Raw genomic sequence first — 24,004 nt, forward strand, 5'->3', positions numbered from 1 at the left:
TCACATTAATACTTTGTTTATTGGTGAACACTGCAAACTCCACTCGAAAGACGTGATGCGACATAAACATTATACATAAACCTTTATACGTGGGCACTGCAAACTCCACTTGCAAGACATGATGACCCATAAAAACAGCGACCTATTGCTCAAAAGTATGGCTTTCAATTAACATAATCACCTACTACTAATCACTTAGTAATCATCGCGGCCAGCAGTATTTAAGGGCGGATGTATCGCTGGTAGCAAGAGGATGACCACCTCCCTACCCTTTTGACTCCTTCCTCGCCCAACCCGGCTCTGAATGTGGCTGTAGCTGCCCTTATCCTGAATGAGTGACTGGAGAATTTCTGACCTGTACCTGACAAACCTGCCTTGGCCAAGGCTGCGGCCATTACGCGCTCCAACTGGAATTTAGTCAGTGGTGTGCCGTCAGCATGGATTAGGAAGTGACCTGCCAACAGCGGCCTGATCTTCAGGTATTCCCTAACTGTGGCAACCAGGCAATATCTGGAGTCCTCCAGCGCCTGCAATGTGATTTACACTCCCTTCCCAGACTGGTCCGTCTTTGATTTCCGAACCCACAGTACCAGGGAATCCCTAGCACAAACATCCATCATATCCAGGGCTCTCCCCAATAACGAAAGCCACGTCCCCTTTGTGGCCCCCCTTTTGCTGGAAGGGGAGGGGGCCCTGACCTGGGAAAGCTTGTTCGTAATAAAGTACGGCGCAGAACAGATCTGCGCCCTTGTTAGGTGTTCATACTATTACTTTGGTAATCGAAGCGTGCTAAGCTATATAGCGCGCATCGGCAGACTATTGCGGCCACCGCCTCAGCAGTGCACCAGATTTCCGGGAAGACAGCGCGATTCCACGCACACACACCAGATTACACCATGTGTACGCAAACGCAACCCCACATGATCCCCCGACACGCCGCACACAGTCAACAATCGACCGACGCGAGCAACCAAATTATCTATTTTTGGGCATTCTAGTTCTTCCAGTTGTTCTACATGAATGTATAGCTAACTGATTGCAACACCGTTAGGAACTGGCCACAAAGAGATTTGCAGTTTACATATAAAATAAGTATTAATGCCTGACGCTCTTGTACTGGGTGAAACATAGAGAGGGGTTGAGCAGTATTGTATAATAGCGCTACCGCGTAAAGGGTGTTAGCTTTACATATGGATGTGTAATGGCGGCCGAATATGGCGCCAACCCACCCCAGTATTAGCGAGCTGCTCAATAGTGCCGCCATAATATGGCGCTAACCCAGTGCCTTCGGTAGCTGGGGGGGGGCATCCTGACCACTGCAACCCCACATGATCCCCCCGACACGCCGCTCACAGTCAACCATCAACCGACGCGAGCAACCAAATTAACTATTTTTGGGCATTCTTGTTCTTCCGATGGTTTTACTTATATTTATATCTAAATGGGATGACCGCCGTTGCTGAATAAGTTACAACTTATGCTGGACAGCTTTGAAGGAGATTGAGATATTGCAAAGCCGTTAGGAACTGGCCACCAAGAGACTTGCTGTTTACGTATAAAATAAGTCTCAATGCCTGACACCCTTGTACTGGGTGAAACAAAGCGAAGGGTTGAGCAGTATTGTTACAATAGCGCTACGTAAAGAGTGTTAGCTTTACATATGGATTTGTAATGGCGGCCGAATATGGCGCCAACCCACTCCAGCATTAGCGAGCTGCTTAATAGTGTCGCCATAATATGGCGCTAACCCAATGTCTTCGGTAGCTGGGGGGGAGGTACATCCTACCAAAATTCCTTTATGGACTTACAGTGGCACTGCAGCGTAAAAGATGATATCTGAAATTTGGGATCAGTAATGGCGGCCAACTATGGCGCCAACCGACCTAAGAATTAACGTGCTGCCTAATACCCAGTGCCGGCCGAATATGGAGCCCACCAACCCTCGCCGTCGAGTGCTCCGCCTCAATTCTAGCATTCACCGGGTTAGCGGAATTTAACTGCAACATATCTAGGAAGAGACTCGCTGTCGAGTGCTCCGCCTCAATTCTAGCATTCACCGGCTTAGCGGAAGTTAACTGCGATATATCGTGGAACAGTCTCGAGAGCACCCAGGCAGTCCGATGCCGGTCACTTACCCACTCCGCTGAATTCTCCCTCCTAACCCGACTAAGTTCACGCCGGTCACTTACCCACTCAGCTGAATTCTCCCTCCTAACCCGGCTAGGTTCACCACACGGCTGAATGCCCCCACTTCGACCTAGCCCGCGGCCAGCTCCACCAACCCCCCCCCCCCGTGGTCAATACCACAGGGCCCCATCAACCTGGTCATACCCAGGGACCGGGCCGGGGGGAGGCTAGTTGGAAGCCACATACCTTAATAATCGATCCGCCGACGCGACACGACGCGGAACAACAGCGCAGAGCTGAGGGAGAATCCTGGCGAGAGAGAGAGGCCGAGCACTGGCGCTGCGGTGCTAAATACCGGAGGGACGCCCCTCCTCCCAGGTGAGCCCTCCCCATTGGTTTGTGATAAGGAGATGGGCTCAGGGAGGGGCGCGATATGAGCTCTGCTCGCCCGTCGTGTGGGACTAGGGCGCTGCCCCGCCCATGCTCCCCTGCGGGTCGCGCGGTCAGCGGCAGGGACAGCGGGCCTCAGCAGAAGAGCCCTCACTTATATTCAGGTGTGGTACACATATCTGACAACTCACATGGTGCCATCGTGTGACACATAATACTGGCTCCCATCACAATCTCCTGGTGAGAAGCCGATATCACACGGTGGCAGGGAAAACGAGCTGAAAACCACTGGGTGCCTGATAGGTACTTCTCTGCACGAGGCCCCACCCCCTTTAAGGCCTCCTCACATGGTGATATTGTTCATCAAGCTGGCAGGTATGGGTCCACAATTGTGAACGATTATGTGCACAAAGAGTCCTGGCAACATTTGCATTTTTAAAAAAAAAATCTCAGTGAAGTTAAGAAAACATGCCTCTTTTAGAGTACCCCCTTCATATTACTTAAAACACGGAGGCAGTTTTTTGCAAAAAGATGTGGGCCACCTTTTCTAATTTGTATCTCAATCCAACGCTGAACAACACCTGCCTGGCCTCTGTGTCTATGGCCACGCACGAGATTTGCGTGAGCGTGCGTAGGGGCTGTGCGCAGTGACGTGCCCTTTGCACGCTTAGTTCTCTATATCTATGCGTACGTGCGCGACCTATGACCCCCGTGTATGCGTAGTGTTTGTGTGAAGCCTCACCAGGAGGCCCGTGTGAGTTTGGCTGGGAAAAAGTGGGGCCCGTGGGCCCCCTGCCTCCTCCCTCCTCCATCTTGAATGTGCCCACCGGTGAGGCCTGTGGGGACGCTGCCCTGGCTCGGGGGCCCCAGTCCCCCGCAGGCCCCGGATGTGGTTCTGTTCCCTGGCGGCCTGCCAGCCACCCGCCGCCGCGGTGACTCCCACTCCGCGCCGCTGTAAAAAGAGCGCTCCCCGGTGCCTTTGTGTGACTCCGATGCCGGCTCCAAACAAAGCTGTGTTTGTTCTTTATGAACAGGATCTCGGGACCGTTTTTCCGGAAGATCCGCACGCTATAATAGCGCCTCGTCCTGGGCTTTCACGCGCTGGCACGCTTCTGTGTGCCAGGTAGTGACACAGTTTGAGACGCAGCCAGCTCCATATATCAACCTCTTAAAAGTTCTGCATTGTCCACTATGTGCACAGTTGGAGATTACAGAATAGTAAAATTATTTATTCTGAGGGCTTTAAGTGAGCCGGGTCCTGCCGGTGCGGAGCACCCTCACTTCTAAAAAAAAAAAAAAAAGCAGGGGGGTTCTTTTTGTTTTCTTTTCCCATTGTTTGTCTTCCCAATTTTATTCCATGCACGAGCAATTGGCCGACACTGTCCAGAAAATTGAACTCCTGCTCTCGGCTGGCATTGACAGGTTGCACTGTTTTGAGCAAATTGAAGACGGCTAAGTGTACATGGAAGTGCGTGTGTGTTTAAATTCAATAAAGATATTTGAACCATAAAAAGCAGGCGCTGAGACGCTTCTCTATCGAACTCTCCATTGTTGCCCTCGTCCTCGGAATGAAAAATGCACCTTAACTCTGCAGCAGTGACACCCTTCACTGGCTTTGATGTAACTTTGTTATTTCAGTTTCTCATCATTTCAGAACTAAAGCATTTTCAATGTTCTATACAATTAAGCCATAGTTGTTGCTTATTTATCCTATGCAACCAATAACCATTGGCAAAGCCAATGGTCCTGGCTTGTTGATGGTGTAATGTTACTTGTGGTATAATATATCTGGATGTAGTGATAGAAGCAGCAAAATACCAGTTGGGTGGCACACTATGCAAAGCACAGAGTTGTATCTTGTGTGTTTTTAAGCCACGCCCTAAATCACATCGGCCACGCCCCTTTGAGAGACCCTCCAGTTGTTTCATCCCACTTAAAGCCCTGCTTATTCTACTCCGCACCTCTGCATCCCTTCTCTGGCTCTCTACAGGGTGTCAATACACACTAGTGTCTGTAAAACAGCATGTTGGCGCTGTACAGAGCACCGAAATAGGCATATAAGTACGTGTTAAAATTCTGGTTTACACCAGTGCATGAACTGGAAAAATGTACTCCGGGAACCCATAAACCTGGGATCAAGGTATGGCAGAGGAAAGGAGATGGAGTCACCAGGGACGGAGCTTGAAAACCAGAGTCTGACGGTGAACCCTGGCATTCATTTTTTTAAAAACTCTGCTACAAAGAAATTAGCAGTAAAAACAAACCTTACAGTAAATCTCTTCTGCTGTACTCAATATGTCCCAAAGAGGCTGCTTTTAAAATATCTCATGGGGTTAAATCACCTGCTGCAGAGATCTGTGTGTGCCCAGCAAATGTCATTGGATAATAACGATAATAGTTATGATTATTTTTAAAGATGACTCTGGTGGTTAATGCCCTTGCTGGAGAGAGCTGTGTTTTATGTAATCACTGCTTTGACTCATAAGCTAGAACAGAGGGTTAAAATACCTGATGCACTGCACACTGTGTAACATGCAGGTCACAGATCTATATTTTATTTAGATAGGTAAGAGGGTTCCAGTTTTGATACACAGATACTTTTGTTACTTACTGGTAATGTAGCACAGTGAGCTATGAACCAGCCTCATACTATATCAAACTGTAAAGCATTGGTCTAGAACTTATTTTTTTCTGTATTTGATGAACTTCATATACAAACCAATACAGCTGACATTCTTTTAGTGCATGCTTACCTCTATATACAAGAGTACAACCGAGTCAAAATACTGCCTCCAAATACTAGCTCCTCTTAAGTACTTGCGAAGTGACAACACGCTGTGTGGCATTCAAGTGTTAGGCTCAAGATAGGTCTCAGCAAGGATCATACTTGAACAAAAGAAGCGTTGTTGGGCCTTTAAATCAGGTCTTTTATTTGGACCCAGCTGGTAGAGAAAATAAGAATCCCTCTCGCCGCCTTCAGGTTGCTGCTCTGAACAGAAAACAGGCAATGGGCAGGTGCTGATGAATCTGCCCAGGCGTCGGAAAGTTAAACTGGAACAAATTCAGCATATTTCACTGCGACCAGCATGGATCCCAGATCCTTGTCAATAATAGCTGTCGGATTCAACCCGAATCGGCCTCATTTCCTTCACTGGGTTGCACTCCAAGTGCTGGATGAATGAAATCGTTTACTCCATTCTGTGTTTATGAAATGATACATTAATAAGTAAGAGGTTACATGGTTCCCTAATGACACAGTCGTGGTCCCTAAGCCACTCCTTAATGCTGCAGGCTTCCAGGGTTCATCCAGCTTTTCCTTCCCTTGTACAAGAGCAGTCCACGTGGGAATAATTCTAGCTCCGCTTCCACCTGTGCATGTTCACTTAAGATATCTACCCGCGGGGGTGGCAGCTAGGAAGTGGGAATGGAGTTCAAGGGTTGTCGCAAATGGATTGAAGTTTTGGGATATAAGATCATTTGGTCACGCCTGGTCCGGTAGAGTGAAGGTGCTGAGGTCACAGCCCACACCTAGTCCATTAAAATGTATATAATTCTGTAGCGCTTCAGATACTTGATAAAGCTCATCAGTGGACAGGTAAGACACAACACCATGATAAGACCTTGATTTGTAGAGTGTTGATTGCAGTGTGGCCTATCGAGGATGTATTCACGTGTTGTGTGCGGGTGAGCAAAACATCGCTCATATGCTGAGGTGGGTTGCAGCACATGGGCCATGGAAAGGACAGTCACACTCTGCAGGAATATTTCCAGAGGAAACTAATTGAGTAAAACAGCATTTCACAATTTAATGTTGCACAATCAGGACCACGCAACACAAAATCTGTCCATTTCGTGGCGAGCCAACCTTTGCCTACTTAGTTACTGCTACATGGAGGAATGTTCATCAAATGATGTATAGTCATACAGAGAATGCTTCTGATCAGCAGATCCCAGAGAAGAGCGCTTTGGTAGACATGTTCTAGGACTTGCGATTCGGCCACTCTGGCATCTCACCAGTGGGTTCCAAGGTATGGGACTGCTGCTGAACCAACGCAACTAACAGTGCTCTCGTTTGCACCATTAGTGCCAATATTTTGTTGAACTTTCTATGGAGGAGATCTCTCCACCTCCTCCAAACGACATCCTATCTAGAGTGCTGGCGTTAGTCACTCACAAGAGCCAAAGTGGGCTCTTTTGAAATTTTCGGCATGGCAGATTTTTGTTTGAAGACTTGTGCTGGTATCCAAGCAATTATTTATTAATACACCCCGGGCAGACGGTGGAACGAAGGTGCCTCCTTTCTGTGGGTTTGTTTTTCTGCGATTTATTTTTTAATTTTTTATAAGACAGTTCTGTAGATAGCAGAGCCATTCATTGGCTACCAGTGACTTCACTTTAACCTCAGGGTCACTAGTCACATTTTGAATTCCCAGAATGGACTTTCTACTGAATAGTTGAAAAGAGTACTACTAGCAAATAATGGTTGTGGTAAGAACTTATAGTAAAACATTACTACTAGCAAATAAGGCAGTGATAAGAACTAATAAAAGATTACTAATGGCAAATAATGGCCCTGATAAGAACCTATAGTAAAACAGTACTACTAACAAACAATGTCTGTGATCAGAACCTATAGTAAAACAGTACTACCAATAAATAGTAATTGTGATAAAAGCATGCAGAAGATCAGTACTACTAGAATTATTCAATACTGGATGCTTTACACCTAACAATGAATGTTATTACATTAGAGACACCCTTCAACTACTGCATAATATCCAGATATTTAACTAAACAAACGTGTTTCTAGATTAGATAGATGAAAAGTTACTGAACTGCGTGGCCTCTTTTGTCCTGAGCGAGCGCCAGGCGAGGTGAGGCTGTTCCTCCCTACATTGTTGGGTGAGTTGAAAACAAAGAAAAAACAATTGAGACATTGTTTCATAAAACATTGTAGATATGCTATTCTTATCACTTCTGCTTTGCTGTATGTTCTATGCTCTCTTTCCTTGTCTTACAGGAGAAGTTTGGTAATCAGGATATAAGACTACTTCACAATTGGTAGGTCTTTATAATCTTCATTGTTTATCACTATATGTGGTTAGTGTTGCAGTAGTGTATGCCAGAGGTCCTGATGAAAGCCCGCGAGGGCTGAAACATGTTGACCAACCGACATCTATGGTGAATAGTATATTTGTTAAACACTATTCTCGCTCTGCTTTTTTAATATGCCGTTTTGATGGTCATATCTAATACAATTCTTTCTTAGACATCAACACAGGCATTTTTAAATCACTATTATATACATTTGTGTTTATACTTTTTTTCACAATTTTCTTTACACTGCAACCTGTCCCCTCTGCCTTCTAACACTTTCCATCTTGTGGCTGACGGGTCGATCATTCGATCTGAAACTAGCTATCCCCAAGGAATTTTCCTGAGGAAGTGTCTAGTAATCTCTCTCTCAAACCCAGATGATGAAGTACCGCAAATGTGTGGGCTGATGGGCATCTTGAATTTTCTAAAGTATTTCTTTGTACTGTCCTTATCTTTCTCCTAGACAAGTTTCATTATAACCACTTGGTATAAGTATTTCAGGATACCTAATAATAGGCACCTTTAATACTGGCATGCATTATAGACCCTTGATATCTTCCGTGTGTTAAAGATCTCTGATTCCAGCCTTGTAACATCAACTGGGTTCTTGAGGCATTATGGTAGATCATTGCTATAGAGACGCAAGAAAATATCCATATGTTTGTCCTACGAAAGAATATGGTGCAGAACACATTCTATGAGATTCATCTCACTATGCTGATTCAGCACTCTCTTTCCTTTGAGGCAATACTTGTATTAATAACTGCTGCACATAAAAAATAGCAGTGAATAAGCTACATATGCAGATTCGCTACTGAATGCAAGACCAATCGTAAAAAAAATTAATACCCTCTCGCCTCATATAATAGGTTGCTTGGTGTGTCATTCCTCCTGCCTTGGAGCCCTTCCATTGCAATTCACAATGGTGTATTTTTCAACTCCAAAGTACTCTGAGGCATCACAAATTAACTTTGTCACTTCATAGATGCATTATATACAGAAAGCAATCCTTTTTGTCTTGCATTCACTACAGCAGTCTGCTTTTAACCGCTTCCGTGCGGCGCCGATTCCGCCCCTGTGCTGGACATTCCAGAACAGGGTGCGGTCGTGACGGAACCGTTCCGTCATCAGCACAGCTCAGCCGTGACTGATGACGGAACGGTTCCATCAGAAGCATCGAAGGGGTTAATGTTTTGGTCTGGACTCAAACACAAACCAAACATATTGGCTTTGCCAATGCTTGTTCATATGAGCTGTTTTAGTGAATTTGGCATTAGAAAGGTGTTTTTACTACAGAGGGAATTGTTTATTGAAAACACCAGTGTCAGATTGGGCTAGTTGTCTAAGATAAAACTAAAAGTAAAATATGTAATTTTGTGGCTGAGAATGTAGGGTGTGTGGGGAAAAGAACAGTGCTTTGGTAAAAGACGTAATCTGTTTAAGGAAGTTGGAGATCTTTGAAGCGGTTGCTTGCAAGACTCAGCCAACAATGGAGGCTGATTGCAATTAGAATGTTGATATTGTGTCCAGCTTTCCACGAGATGGTACTAATTAAACAAAGGGCAATGGTGAAATGCCGTAAAGTGGGCAGGGCTGTTAATATGAAAAGGACATGCGTGGACGGGGCCGGACTGGGAACGCAAACCAGCCCTGGCAATTACGTCGGACCGGCCGTTGGGGTTTGAGGTGGCGGTTGCTGGTCAGGAAACACTGCTGCTGCACTTTGTTACAGGGGACCGATATTGCCGCAGTGCTGCAAAGCCGTCCCCAGTCAAAAAACAAGCATTTGCAATGCAATAGGTCTCGCATTAGGAAAGTTTGAGCCATTGGTATTGTAAATTACATTTTTAGGTCGAGCTGACGTTAGCATTCATGCGAAGCATGAATGCTGTCAGCTCGACAACTAATGTGATCCGTTTTTAGGACACCAAAGTGTTACGAGCGTTTTCAGTGCCGGATTTTACCTCGGGAGCGCGCAGCATTGTCTGCAGTGGCAGTGTCAGTTTCGCTTTTTTATTACTTTCGTTTTTCCCGAGGCTGGCTGAGGCTGGCTTGGAATGAACAGGCTTGCCCCCGCGCATGCGCAGAGTAACTCACAGCCCTTGCTTTTACAGACGCAGGCAGGCAGCCCCCACCCCTCTGCATGCACGCACGCACGCACACACAGGCGAGCGCATGCACACGCAGGCACACACATACAGGCACACAGACACTCGCTCACACACACACACCCCCCTCCCCCACAGTCACACGCACGCACACATACATACAAAGCCCGCCCGCCCGCACATGCTTTCCCCGCGCCCCCCCCTTCCCCGCGCCCCCCGCCTCCCCCTTCCCCGCGCCCCCCGCCTCCCCCTTCCCCGCTCAGCAACGCACTCACCGGCTTCCTTCGTGCGGCGGCTCTCCTCAGCTGCAGGGCCCGGCAGCAGGACTCTTCTTACCTCCTTCTGCACCGGGGCGCAGGGTAGGCTCCTGCCTGCTCCGGTGCTCCAAACACGGCGGCTCCGTCCAATCGCGGCTCTTCCGTGGGAGGCGGGGTAGGCTCCCGCCCTCCTACTTCCTGTTTCCTGTTGACGCGCCGGCCTGCCTGACTTCCTGGTCGCAGGCCGGCAGAGTGACGGCAGTGATTTGCGGTATGTATTTAGTTAGTTATTTATGCATTTTTATATAGCGCGGACTTTACCCGAAGGCGCTATTTATTTATTTATTTTTTTGGGACGCTACCTTTTTATTTAGTTTTAAACATTGATGGCTGAATTTTATGGCACTGTACTTCTGAAGTCCCCTCGAGTTTGGTTACAATACTTTCTATCCAAGCCGATAGCGTAAGGCGTTTGGATATGTACTGATCCTGGACCCCATATCTGAACCGAGTCATCACATAATTCATAAACCGATCGAGCACTCGAAATCAAGACACGGCCCTTTTTTACACCCTTTTTAGTTGAAGTCATTTACTTTGTCCATTACCTCATAAACCGGCTTTAATAATGTTACCGCTCTTTAGGGGCTAACATGCAGAAACCCTGCAGCCTTTCGGGGGGATCCTATTCAGCCCAAGCTCATTACATATCTGCGAGGCATGCTTTATACTCAAGAGCCTCGGGGCCTCTTCGCATTCTGCAGGGGGGGCATCATTTTGCGCTCCGCCACAGCAGGCTGCCTCTCTGTGCCCGTTCTGCATTGGCGAAGGCTTGTACCCCAGCTCTCAGGCAATTCACGGGTGCTCGGACAACGGCTTTTTAACTAATTTAAATGATAAGGTTTGCGGCTATCACTTGTTTGTTTAATATTACGGGCATGTGGGTTGTGTGATGCTGCATAAACAGATGCGTTTGGAGTTTATTTACCGATCCGCTATGGAGGGGCTTTTCTTTAATCTGTTGGTGGCTGTTTTTTTTTTTTAATTTATATTGCGTCTTCATGTACACATGATGTTTGACTTTTTTGAGCAATTCGTTACGTTGGGCTTTTGTATAATTTGATACTAGCTGTTATTTTATTTATATTGCGTCTCCCGATGGTTGTGTGATGCTGCATAAACAGATGCGTTTGGAGTTTATTTACCGATCCGCTATGGAGGGGCTTTTCTTTAATCTGTTGGTGGCTGGTTTTTTTTTTTAATTTATATTGCGTCTTCATGTACACATGATGTTTGACTTTTTTGAGCAATTCGTTACGTTGGGCTTTTGTATAATTTGATACTAGCTGTTATTTTATTTATATTGCGTCTCCCGATGCTGTGTTTGCCTGCCCCGCCAGCTCTCCAAGGTTGCTATTTGTTTCTTTCCCATCTGCGTACATCACTTGCGGGATACAGGTAAATCTGCATTCTAGAGTTGCCTTTATTGTTTTGAGGCCGGGCGCAGGGGCTGCTCCGATGTTATCAAGGCTGCTATCCCACTGCTAAGGCGGTGCTGCACTCACTGCCTTGTTTATATTTGTTTTAGTTCCGTGATGCTCCGATCTTTGCCCCTTCCGAGTGGAGCTTCCGAGTGGAGCTTCCGAGTGGAGCTTCCGAGTGGAGCTTCCGAGTGGAGCTTCAGAGTGGAGCTTCAGAGTGGAGCTTCCGAGTGGAGCTTCAGAGTGCAGAGTGGAGCTTCAGAGTGGAGCTTCAGAGTGGAGCTTCAGAGTGGAGCTTCAGAGTGGAGCTTCAGAGTGGAGCTTCAGAGTGGAGCTTCAGAGTGGAGCTTCAGAGTGCAGAGTGGAGCTTCAGAGTGGAGCTTCAGAGTGGAGCTTCAGAGTGGAGCTTCAGAGTGGAGCTTCAGAGTGGAGCTTCAGAGTGGAGCTTCAGAGTGGAGCTTCAGAGTGCAGAGTGGAGCTTCAGAGTGGAGCTTCAGAGTGGAGCTTCAGAGTGGAGCTTCAGAGTGGAGCTTCAGAGTGGAGCTTCAGAGTGGAGCTTCAGAGTGGAGCTTCAGAGTGGAGCTTCAGAGTGGAGCTTCAGAGTGCAGAGTGGAGCTTCAGAGTGGAGCTTCAGAGTGCAGAGTGGAGCTTCAGAGTGCAGAGTGGAGCTTCAGAGTGCAGAGTGGAGCTTCAGAGTGGAGCTTCAGAGTGCAGAGTGGAGCTTCAGAGTGGAGCTTCAGAGTGCAGAGTGGAGCTTCAGAGTGGAGCTTCAGAGTGCAGAGTGGAGCTTCAGAGTGCAGAGTGGAGCTTCAGAGTGCAGAGTGGAGCTTCAGAGTGGAGCTTCAGAGTGCAGAGTGGAGCTTCAGAGTGGAGCTTCAGAGTGGAGCTTCGGAGTGGAGCTTCGGAGTGCAGAGTGCAGATTCAGAGTGCAGATTCGGAGTGGAGCTTCAGAGTGGAGCTTCAGAGTGGAGAGTGGAGATTCAGAGTGGAGATTCAGAGTGGAGAGTGGAGCTTCAGAGTGGAGCTTCAGAGTGGAGCTTCAGAGTGGAGCTTCAGAGTGGAGCTTCAGAGTGGAGCTTCAGAGTGGAGCTTCAGAGTGGAGCTTCAGAGTGCAGAGTGGAGCTTCAGAGTGTCAAGAGCAATGCCAATAGCTCTAACTTTAACAAAGGCAAAACCATTGCATTGTAAATGCTTGTTATTTTACCGAATCACATGCTCATGCTGCTGCCTGGTTTGTCTACATGCACACAGGCAGAATCACTCGGTACAAAATGGCTCCTGTTCACTCGTCAGTACGGTCTTGCGCCGCCCCACCTTCCCCCTGCCAAATACATTCATTCCAAATACTGCTTATTTTCATATCAGACTGACTTCTCACATCTGGGATAGCAGGGGCACCTTCCACAGTGATTAGTGCTTCACAAAAAATAATTCTCGGCTAGCGCTCAGAAGCCTTGAAGCTTTGATTGAATGACACTGCAGTTTGATGCCCCGCTCGTTTTTTGATGCTATGCGTTCCAGACACTGATTTTATTAAGACTCACTTGGAGCTCTAAACTGTCACTTGATCTTTCTTTGGGTCATTTCGTTTGCCCGGAAGGACTAACATATCTGTGAAACCCTCTTCTTTTATAGTTTGAGCATCGTCTTCGTTTAGCAGGATAACATTATACATTTGAAAATACAAATATCCGGGAAGAGCAGAGAGCAAATCTCCGCGATGTTGGGCATTCTCCTATCATAAAGGAAGCGTGTTGGTGGGACCTGTGGCATCTAACGCATCATTTAACCCTATATGCGTGGGCACCTACCACAATAATGTATAGGATGAGTTTGTTCCGTTCCCGTTTTTAATTTGATGTAAAACTCAAATCACTGCACACTCTCTACTACACACTCTCTACTACACACTCTCTACTACAGTCACTACTCTCTACTACACACTCCCTACTACAGTCACTACTCTCTACTACACATTCTGCTACACACTCTCTACTACAGTCACTACTCTCTGCTACGCACTCTACTCTCTACTACACTCTACTACACACTCTCTACTACACACTCTACTACACACTCTCTACTACAGTCACTACTCTCTGCTACGCACTCTACTCTCTACTACACACTCTACTACACACTCTCTACTACACACTCTACTACACACTCTCTACTACAGTCGCTACTCTCTACTACACACTGTACTACACACTCTACTACAGTCACTACTCTCTACTACACACTACTACCCACTCTCTACTACAGTCACTACTCTCTACTACACACTCACTACACACTCACTACTACAGCCACTACTCTCTTCGACACACTCTATACTAGACACTCTCTACTACACACTATCTACTACAGTCACAACTCTCTACTACACACTGTACTACACACTCTACTACAGTCACTACTCTCTACTACACACTACTACACACTCTCTACTACAGTCACTACTCTCTACTACACACTCTACTACACACTCACTACACACTCACTACTACAGCCACTACTCTCTTCGACACACTCTATACTAGACACTCTCTACTACACACTATCTACTACAGTCACTACTTACTACACACTCTACTACACACTCTACTACACACTCTACTACACACTCTACTACACACTCTACTACACACTCTACTACACACTCTACTACACACTCTACATTACACACTCTACATTACACACTCTACATTACACACTCTACATTACATACTCTACATTACACACTCTCTACTACACACTCTCTACTACACACTCTACACTACACACTCTACTACACTCTACTACACACTCTGCTACACACACGCTCTACTACACACTCTACTACACACCCTCTACTACTCTCTACTACTCTACTACACATTCTCTACTACTCTACTACACACTCACTACTTTCTACTACACTCTACTACAGACTCTCCACTCTCTACTCCACACTCTCTACTCCACACTCTCTACTTCAATCTCTCTACCTCAATCTCTCTAATTCAATCTCTCTACCTCAATCTCTCTACTTCAATCTCTCTACTTCAATCTCTCTACTTCAATCTCTCTACTTCAATCTCTCTACTTCAATCTCTCTACTTCACATTCTGTATTACACACTCTCTACTACACACTCACTACTCTCTACTACACACTCTCTACTACACACTCTACTACACTCCCTACTACACATTCTCCTACACACTCTACTACACACTCTACTACACACTCACCACTCTACTACACACTCACCACTCTACTACACACTCACTAGTCTCTACTGCTCACTCTCTACTACACACTCTCTACTACACACTCTCTACTACACACTCTCTACTACACACTCTCTACTACACACTCTCTACTACACACTCACTAGTCTCTACTACACACTCACTACTCTCTACTACACACTCACTACTCTCTACTACACACTCTACTACTCACTTACTACTCTCTACTCACTCTCTACTACTCACTACTACTCTCTCTACTACTCACTATTACTCTCTACTACTCTCTCTACTACTCACTCTCTACTACTCACTCTCTACTGCTCATGACAATGCCATTTATTTATCTGTTTCCAAAACCAACACATAAATAAAACATTTGTCATTTACAATGCCAAAAGCGCTAACTTTTGCAAAGGCGAGACCGTTGCATTGTAAATGCTTGTTTTTATTTATGTGTTGGTTGTGAAAATAGCTAAAGTAATAGCTTTGTCATTTACAATGCCAATAGTTTTAACTTTCACAAATGGGACACCTCTAGCATTTGTAATGCAATATGTGTTGTATTTTCACGAAACTCCAAGAACAGAAGTGAAATATTAACATTTTTTGTGACATTTATAAGACAGACGTCATTGTTGTTCGAGTACTTTACGCTGGCACACCTCTTAAAATGATGCAGAGTACGCATGATCTGTATTAGCCGCAGTAAGATTGTTTTTAATGAAAAGTGAAATCGAACTATTGTAAATAGCAGCTTTTGAAACTGAATAAAATTGTTAAATACATAATGGTTGGACAAGACCGTCTGCAGCGTTTCAAATCATATTTACTAACATAGAACTGGAAGATGCTGCCAGAAAGAGCATTTGAAACCAACACCTACAAATTATAATGTAACCTGAATGTATTGCCTTAAATCATTCAAGTAATGTGACTTGGAAGAGTAAGTGCAGATTCTGTTGTTCACAATAGAAGTTGTGAGGGCAATCTGCAGCAGAAAGGATGCATGTGAAAGCAGCAAGGCTATAAAATAGTGCTTAAGGCGCAATCCCCAAAAAGTTCTCAGAGAATGTGATATCATTAAAGCTGTGTTTTTGAGCCGTGATAAGTATTATAATGGGATGGGGAAATGAGCTACTGTGAATAAAATACTTCCGGGCTGTGTATGTGTGTGAGCGTGCGTGTGTGCGTGTGTCTTGGAGTCTGTGTGTATGCGTGTGTAACTGTGGGGGAGGAGGAGGAGGGGGTTGCCTGTCTGGGTGCCTGCGTGTCTGTGTAAGTGTAAGTGCGAGTGCGCGCGCGCGTGTGTGTGTGTGTGTGTCTGTCTGTCTGTCTGTCTGTCTGTGTGCATGCATGCATGCGCGTTAGGCTGGGAGTATGGGAGGGCGGCGCAGGACGGAACGTGCGTGTTCGCGCACACGAATCCAGCCTGAAAAAGCTTGTGCACCCTCTTGTCCTCCTTCCCCCGTAACAGATAACTATTGGTCTCCAGCTGGACAAATGCATCCTTGCGGATGCATTGCCAGCGAGACCTAATAAAGGGCTGATTGGGTGTGTCCAACGAGGGGCTAGAATTATGGGAGAAGTTGAGTGAGAGGAAGAGTGACGATGTCGAGCAGTTGGGATGGGTCTGTGATGGAATGGGCTGCCGGTTAGGAGTCGAGGTACACCTGTGATTGGACCATGAGTAGCTGCTGCAAGGATGCATGGTATAGATCTGCCCACATCATCTTCTGGTATGACGTAGAGAACAAGCTGAATACACGCTAATGTGAAAATAAAGCGAGTGGTGAGAAGTAAGTTACTGGTGCAATGCACAGGGCGTATGTGAGTGCATGTAAACTATCGGGACAATGCATGGGACAGACATGATCACGGAAGCTGCTTTAAAAACTGGGTGTGTATGAGCACGCTGAGCTGCGGAGAATAATGCGATATGCACGTCACCTGCTAATAGATTACATACCAGCTGCTGCACTTTTATAGGGGCATACCAGCTTCTGAAACAATCGCTTCTTTACAGGCCGGCAGAATGGTGGCGATCGATACCGGAATCCGCCACAGATATGCAATAGATGGCTGTAGAATGCGTATTAGCTGTCAGTGCAGAGGGTTCCTTGTTTGTCCATCAGTTTCTGAGGGTTTTCACACCATCTGTGAGGAAGTAAAGGTGACCTGTTCGTGGTCACCAGCAATCAGAATAATGTACGGACAGATGTGCCCATGTAGTGTGAAAGATAGCGTCCGACAGATGTGCTTCAGCTGCTGATGTAATGCAATTGCGAAATATGCCGACATCAGCTGCTAAGCGGATGCATTTGATATATTTGTATACATCAACTCTTGTTGCGAGAAAGCAGCATGCGGATGTGAGCACTGACTGAGAAAGGGAAATGTTGGTACCAGCTGTTTGTAGAATGCATGCGAAGTATACACGAGTCAGTTGCTAAGTAAGGAAGTGGGCTAGCTGTCTACCAATCGAGTGTACACACGGGCGCTCACCACCTGCCAAAATAATGCCGGTGACCGGTGTCTGCATCAGCTGCCAGGGGAAGTGGCGGGCAGATGAGTCTATGTTTCCTACTTTGCTGAACAAATTCAGAATCCTATGTTTTGCCGGCAGTGTTTTGGAAGATGAATGTGTGCATATCACTCACCGGAAGAGTGTATTCGACAAACGTGTACATGCGCTGGTACAGTAGACTGTGCAGACATAACTGAACACTGGGAACGGATGATTGCACATAAACTGCTGGGGAAATATGTTTGCGCATTAGCTACTTGGAGAATGCTGCAGATGTGCAAACAGCACCTGGAAGATGTGTACGTAAACCTTCTGATACAGTACACGTGTACAAGCTGAATACACGCTAATGTGAAAATAAAGCGAGTGGTGAGATGTAAGTTACTGGTGCAATGCACAGGGCGTATGTGAGTGCATGTAAACTATCGGGACAATGCATGGGACAGACATGAGCACGGAAGCTGCTTTAAAAACTGGGTGTGTATGAGCACGCTGAGCTGCGGAGAATCATGCGATATGCACGTCACCTGCTAATAGATTACATACCAGCTGCTGCGCTTTTATAGGGGCATACCAGCTTCTGAAACAATCGCTTCCGATACCGGCCGACTGAAGAGACATGATTACTCCTTGAATAAAACTAAGTACGGTGACACGAGGTCGCGGGGGAAAAAACCCACGTTACCAGCCACACCATATCCCAAATACATGAATACATGAATAAATAAATACCGCCTTCGGGTAAAGTCCGCCCTATATAAAAATGCTTAAATACATAAATAAATAAATAGCGCCTTCGGGTAAAGTCCGCGCTATATAAAAATGCATAACTAACTAAAAATATAAATAACGCAAATCACCGCCGTCACTGTGCCGGCCTGCGACCAGGAAGTCAGGCAGGCCGGCGCGACAACCGGAAACAGGAAGTAGGAGGGCGGGAGCCTACCCCGCCTCCCACGGAAGAGCCAGAAGAGCCGCGATTGGTTGCAGCACCGGAGCAGGCAGGAGCCTACCCTGCGCCCCGGTGCCGAAGAATGGAGGAAGAGTCCTGCTGCCGGTGAGTGGGGCTTCGCTTTGTGGCTGGCCTGCGAGGGCGGGAGGGGGGCATGTGTGGGCGCGCGCGCGGCGGCGGCCTGTGTATGTGTGTGAGCGTGCGTGTGTCTTGGAGTCTGTGTGTATGCGTGTGTGACTGTGGGGGAGGAGGAGGAGGGGGTTGCCTGTCTGGGTGCCTGCGTGTCTGTGTAAGTGTAAGTGCGAGTGCGCGCGCGTGTGTGTGTGTGTGTGTGTGTCTGTGTCTGTCTGTGTGCATGCATGCATGCGCGTTAGGCTGGGAGTATGGGAGGGCGGCGCAGGACGGAACCTGCGTGTTCGCGCACACCAATCCAGCCTGGACAAACTCGTGCACCTTCTCGTCCGTCCTTCCCTCGAGACAGCTAACTATACGTCTCCAACCCTGGACGCATCCTTTGGATGCTAATTCCAGGGCGAGACCTAAAAACAGCCCCCACTGGTACAAAACTGGCCCTCACCCTTCTGGCCCACCGGAGAAACGCCCGGTGCCCCACTACGGCCAGTAAGCTGGGAGTAAGGTGCGTAATTTGTTTATTACAGGCGACCAGATGCCTCAAGTCGCCGGTAATTGGAGACCGGCTTTTATACAGGGATTGGAAGTTCTAATGAAGGTAATATGTGATTAACACAGTGTATTACGCTATTCCCTTCCATTGTTGTGCGTGGGAAGGGAAGGTTGAAGTCGCACCTGAATCGTGAAGCTCCTCCCCTCTCAACAATGGTACCAGCATGGTTTATGCCTTTCTGATATTTCACATACATTATTTCTTAAAATAGGTATTCTAATAGAAGCAGGGCATAGATTTCGTTGCATGGGCCCACACTGAAGGGGACTGTGTCATGGTTCAGAGTGTGTCCACTGTACTGGGGTGATACCATGGGGTGATACCTTTGTGCTTCGGCAGCAAATGCCCAAATATACATTTATCACTATATCTACTCCAAATAACATGATATTGGGGGACTTTTATTTTCACTGAGCAGGGTCGGACTGGGGCAGAAAATGGGCCCCAGCACCAAAATAAAAGTTTCCCCCTTTAGCGAATGAGATACCTAAAAAAAGTGGCCTGGGTTTTCAAATTGAGGCAGTTTTGAGCTTTTAATGGGTTGGTTTATACGTGTTTTGCCAGGTATGGAAGATTGCATGGGTTTGAGCTTGCTGCAGGCAATGTTTGTTTTAATATCAGAGGAATCAACAGTCAAGAGTGTCCCAGCAGACCCTAAGACAGGCCCACAAGCAGCCAAAACACCAGCAGACACACTGACCTGTCAGACCAGCCCATCGGACATTGCCTGGTTTCCCTATCAGCCTGTCCGAGCCCAGTGGCGTAGCTAGAGCCTTTGCCGCCCAGTGAAGGCCGGTGCAGGTAAGAGGGGGTGGGGAGAGTCAACAGACGACGATGAAGACCTTGCGCTGGCCAAAATCGCTCACCTCATTTGCTGCCCCAAAAAAGTGCTGAGCGGTACAAAAGGGGGTGGTGATGGACGGAGCATCTGAACCAATCAAACACTCACACCTAGTCAACAGATCTGGGTTTAATCCATCACCGTTCTTTAGCCCACTCTGCCACCCCAGTTCAGACATGGCCATATGCAAATAAGTCTGACCCTTTGCCTCATGGGAACAGTCCAGCCCGAACCGCCAAGCCATGCCTTCCCTGGACCGGAATCAAGCTTCCTAGGCCCGGTTTCTGGCATTTCAGCCATCTTCAGCCAGGCTTGCTTGAATCCAGTGGCAAAGTGAGCAAGGGACTCAACGTCTGAGCATACCCTGCCAACTTATGGTGAACAAAGCGGTTCAAAAGGGGGTGGTGCTGGCCGGGGAGGAACGCCCCCCCACCCAGCTTCGCTACTGTCCAAGCTGGTCACTGACCAGGCATCGGTGTCTCTGTAGGTCCACACACAGGATAGTGGCACATGGATGCAGCACAATGCATCTGTGTTGGTTTGCAGAAAGGGTCAACTCTTTGCAACAATATACATCAACCTATTTTTGGCCGCGCCTGGGCTGGGCCATTCCTGCTGTCATTGTACAAAGCTTTTGTAGCCCGTGGGAACACTTTTTTTTGTTTATTGAACAAAAGAATTGTTGAACCGAAGAAAATACAGTCATGTCGCGGCTTGTCCGGCATATGTACGGAACTAGCTCCACTTGTACCGCAGTGGTCTTTCACATGCCCTGCAGAGGGCTCATCATGTGCATGTAATGCACAGGGCTGTTCTTTCAAACTAACTGTGCGTGTGATTACAATGACTTATGTTGTTACGATTTGTAGCGCGCTCAAATAACCCAGGGCTTCTTGGCACTGTAGAATATAACAACACACCCTGGATAATGTAAATAATGAGGGGACATACATTTATTAATTAGAAAGAAAGTTTGCAGTTTATTCTTGAACGATGAGAGCTCGGAGGTCTGTGGGGAGGGAGACTGGGCTTCAAGGTGTCCGGTTCGTACTCCGTTATTAATAGGGTGACCAGAATTTTAAAGTAAAAAAACCAGGACATTCCACAAAAATAGACAAAGGACTACAATTTTACTTCAAGCGAGCGCACAGAATGAAAGCACTCCTCAGCCGAGAATTACAGAACAGTCAGTCAAAACATACATAAAATGTAATTTTTATACCCAGTAGCTTGCCTGTTGATTAAATTGGTTTCTTGAAACAACTGCTAACTATCCCTGGTTTATTAATAAGGCTCACGGTTTTCAGTTTTTACGGATTTGTACAGATAATTAGACAGAAAAAGTGTTTCCTGTCTGTATTTATTTTTAAAAGTGGAAAAATGCAGAAAAGTGTGCTTTTTGTGGGTGACTCTCCATGTTGTTTTTCGTGATTTCTAAGACAACAGCTGAGCAGATAGGCTGCATGAGAAGGTAAAAAAAGGTTGAGATTTCCCTAAATGCAGGTGCATGGTAACATATATTTGTATAATAATGCTCATATTTATCTGATGGTGTAGTGTTTTGCTATATTTGGCTGCTTAATTTGCTACGACGCAACAGGCGGCAAAGTATGAGTGTGTGTTAATCAGGTAAATAAATGTGGTAATATAAAAGTTTATCACTCCGTATGTTCGCAAAACACAAAATAAATATGGATAAAAAACCAATAAGATGGGTAAATAATAAAAATGGATAAATACAGGCGGAAATGTTAAAAATAAAATACCATAAAACTGGGAGCCCTATTTATAAAACATAAAAAAGCACCTCCCACCGTTTTCTGTCTACCCTCTCTAAAAACCAGGACATGAGTTAAATTTCCTGAAATCTGCTGGGACAGCTGGTGAAAAACTGGGATCGTCTGGGCAAATCCGTGACGCCTGGTCACCCTAGTTATTTAGGACATATGTGTTCCCTTTGGCTGGCACGTTGTCCCTTACACCACCCTCCCCATCCCTTCACTCTCCTCCAGTGATTATTCTCTGTGCCCACGTGCTGTCAGACTCTGCTCCATCAGCCACCAGTTGGGCCCTGTAGCTTCTGCTTCCGGGGCACCACTTCAGAGCACCGGATGCGGACATAATCACACAAGAAGCTAATTATAATGGACCCAAATCTTCCATTAGGGTGAAAAAAAGGATAAACCAGACAAGAAAAATGTTAGTATATTATAAAGAGTAAAAGATCCCAACAGTCAGGTGTGATATGCCTGTAAACCTCCTCTTGGGTTCCACCACGAGGGTATGCACTGCATCAGTGACGTTGTAAAGTCCCGTATGTATTCAAAGTCAAATTAATCCTTCTTACGGCTTTCAGGTCAAAGAAGAGTATCTTTCAGCAGATTCCTCAACTGCTGAAAGAAATGACTACTTTTTCAACTTCAGAGGAAAAACGGCAGCACTAAACAAGGTGCTTCATATGTAAAAACAAATACATTATATGTGTGTAGAGGCGAAACGCGTCTCTCTTTCTATGCGGGGTCGTGGGAGACCTGGCTAACAATAAAGAAGCCTTATCCATGCATACCTCGAGTACGTGCCTCTTCTTCGTTGGAGTAGGATTGTTTTCTTTGAGATATATATATAGATGTAGTGACCAAGGCGGCTGGGTCCGTCGAAACGCGTCTATGGTATGGAATAAAGAATAATCCTTGATATTTATCTCACGGTGTCGGTGCCTACTTTTTATGCTTTGGAGAAGGATTGAAGGAATATATATATATACAGAAAGGGATGAAAATGTGCCGTGCAGTCCCTAGCCATGTCACCTTTGTTTCTAAAAATTGTTTGAGTAATGCAGAAAAGGTGCTAAAAATGCGTTGAAATGAAAATGCTAAAACATAACATTTATTGAATGATTATGAACAGCAAGGCAAGAGGGAACCATATCGTAAATCATTGGTTTTGATTTTGTTTTAATTTGACTTTCATTTTAGATTTGGACTACATATCCCAGAATCCCATTGTGAAATGATAATACATGAATACCTTCATGTGACCGAGGTGGGTGGGAACTCCCTTTTTAAAACACAACCAGCAAACAGTGTTTGATACAACCGTGATCAAGTTAGTGGGGAGCTAACGAAACGCATTGGTTTTTGTGCTGTGAATAAGCTGTAATGGATTTAAGAATAAATTAAGTTGTCTCATACAATCTTGAGTGGCTGGAGTGGCGGCTTCAATTGTTTCCCAGTGGATTTTGCGTTCTTTGGGGGACCGAGTTGGAATATATATATATATATATATATATATATATATATATATATATATATATATATATATATATATATTTTGCATGTTTAAGTTCATTTATTGCACAAAATTAAGTGATATAAACCCCATATTACACAGGGAGCCTGAGCCATGGTGCAGTAGGATCCCTTCATCGCTTCGGCTATGTTACATCTGATGCGCCACAATCTCCATAAAATGGCCGCCACTGCTGGAAGCCCCTTGAGAGTGTTCACAAATAGAATAACATGTTCCAGGAGCCCTCATCACCTTGATGCATTCTGGCAGGCAGCGATGAAACTGTCAGAAGCTGCACCCCTGCCAAAGGCTCCATTTTCTCCTGATATCATAAGACTCCTTTCCGGAGTGCCAAATGCATACACTTAGTGCCTTTTAAGTAATTCAGATCACGCTGTTGGCCGGATAAGAAAATTGACTTTCCCACTAAGACACTTCCTGCTCTAGTCCATAAACTTGTGTAATTGCTGGAACTTTTGAGCCTGCCATTGTTGAGTGTCAGACAACTTCTTATGGTCTTAAGCAGATGCAATGTAAGACCTTTAGAATGTTTCCCCTGTCGGTGACCTTGAAAGCAGTGTCATTAAATACTATATTGGGCTCTCGGCTTTTGACCTTGTGGGAACTCTAGGTTGAGGTATTGTCATATCTGTGGTTTCCCTCATTCCTTTAAAAGGGGTCCCATCTTGTGAGTGTGGCTTGAGATGCAAAGACCTCAAAATGTTATGCTTCCGCAGAGGGGAAGACCTACTGCTTTGCTAGGGGGTGTAAAACTTCTATTGGAAAAGAATGTGTTTTGACCCCACCCTGAAGATCCTGTGCAACCTGCGGGGCAAAGTGAGTTCCATTTGAGTAGACCCGGAACTGTTGTTATCCGCCCAATACATCATTGTTTATTAGATCATGGATTTACCACGTAGTTGTCAGAATGAGACCTTGGCATTCTGATGGCCTTGACACTTTTGCATAAGTTGTTGGGAGACTCACTCCACTCTGCTCTGAGCGCTAGGTTTAG

General features: G+C 46.0%; 1 protein-coding gene across 5 annotated transcripts in view; it reads left to right on the forward strand.

Annotated features, from left to right (window-relative positions):
* The window catches only part of LOC144799375 (ceramide synthase 2-like), a 311,282-nt gene that overhangs the window by 22,493 nt on the left and 264,785 nt on the right, over positions 1 to 24,004 (forward strand). The window contains exons 2-3 of one of the 5 annotated variants that reach the window (XM_078670653.1): positions 7,538 to 7,578; positions 22,677 to 22,743. The exons of 2 other annotated variants lie outside the window; for them this stretch is intronic. The gene's annotated coding sequence lies outside the window, so the exon portion shown is untranslated. The remainder of the gene's footprint in view (positions 1 to 7,537; positions 7,579 to 22,676; positions 22,744 to 24,004) is intronic. 2 more of the 5 variants (XM_078670655.1, XM_078670652.1) reach the window with 2 other exon arrangements.

Source organism: Lissotriton helveticus, chromosome 12 (genome assembly GCF_964261635.1).
Source record: "Lissotriton helveticus chromosome 12, aLisHel1.1, whole genome shotgun sequence".
Classification (NCBI taxonomy): Eukaryota; Metazoa; Chordata; class Amphibia; order Caudata; family Salamandridae; genus Lissotriton; species Lissotriton helveticus.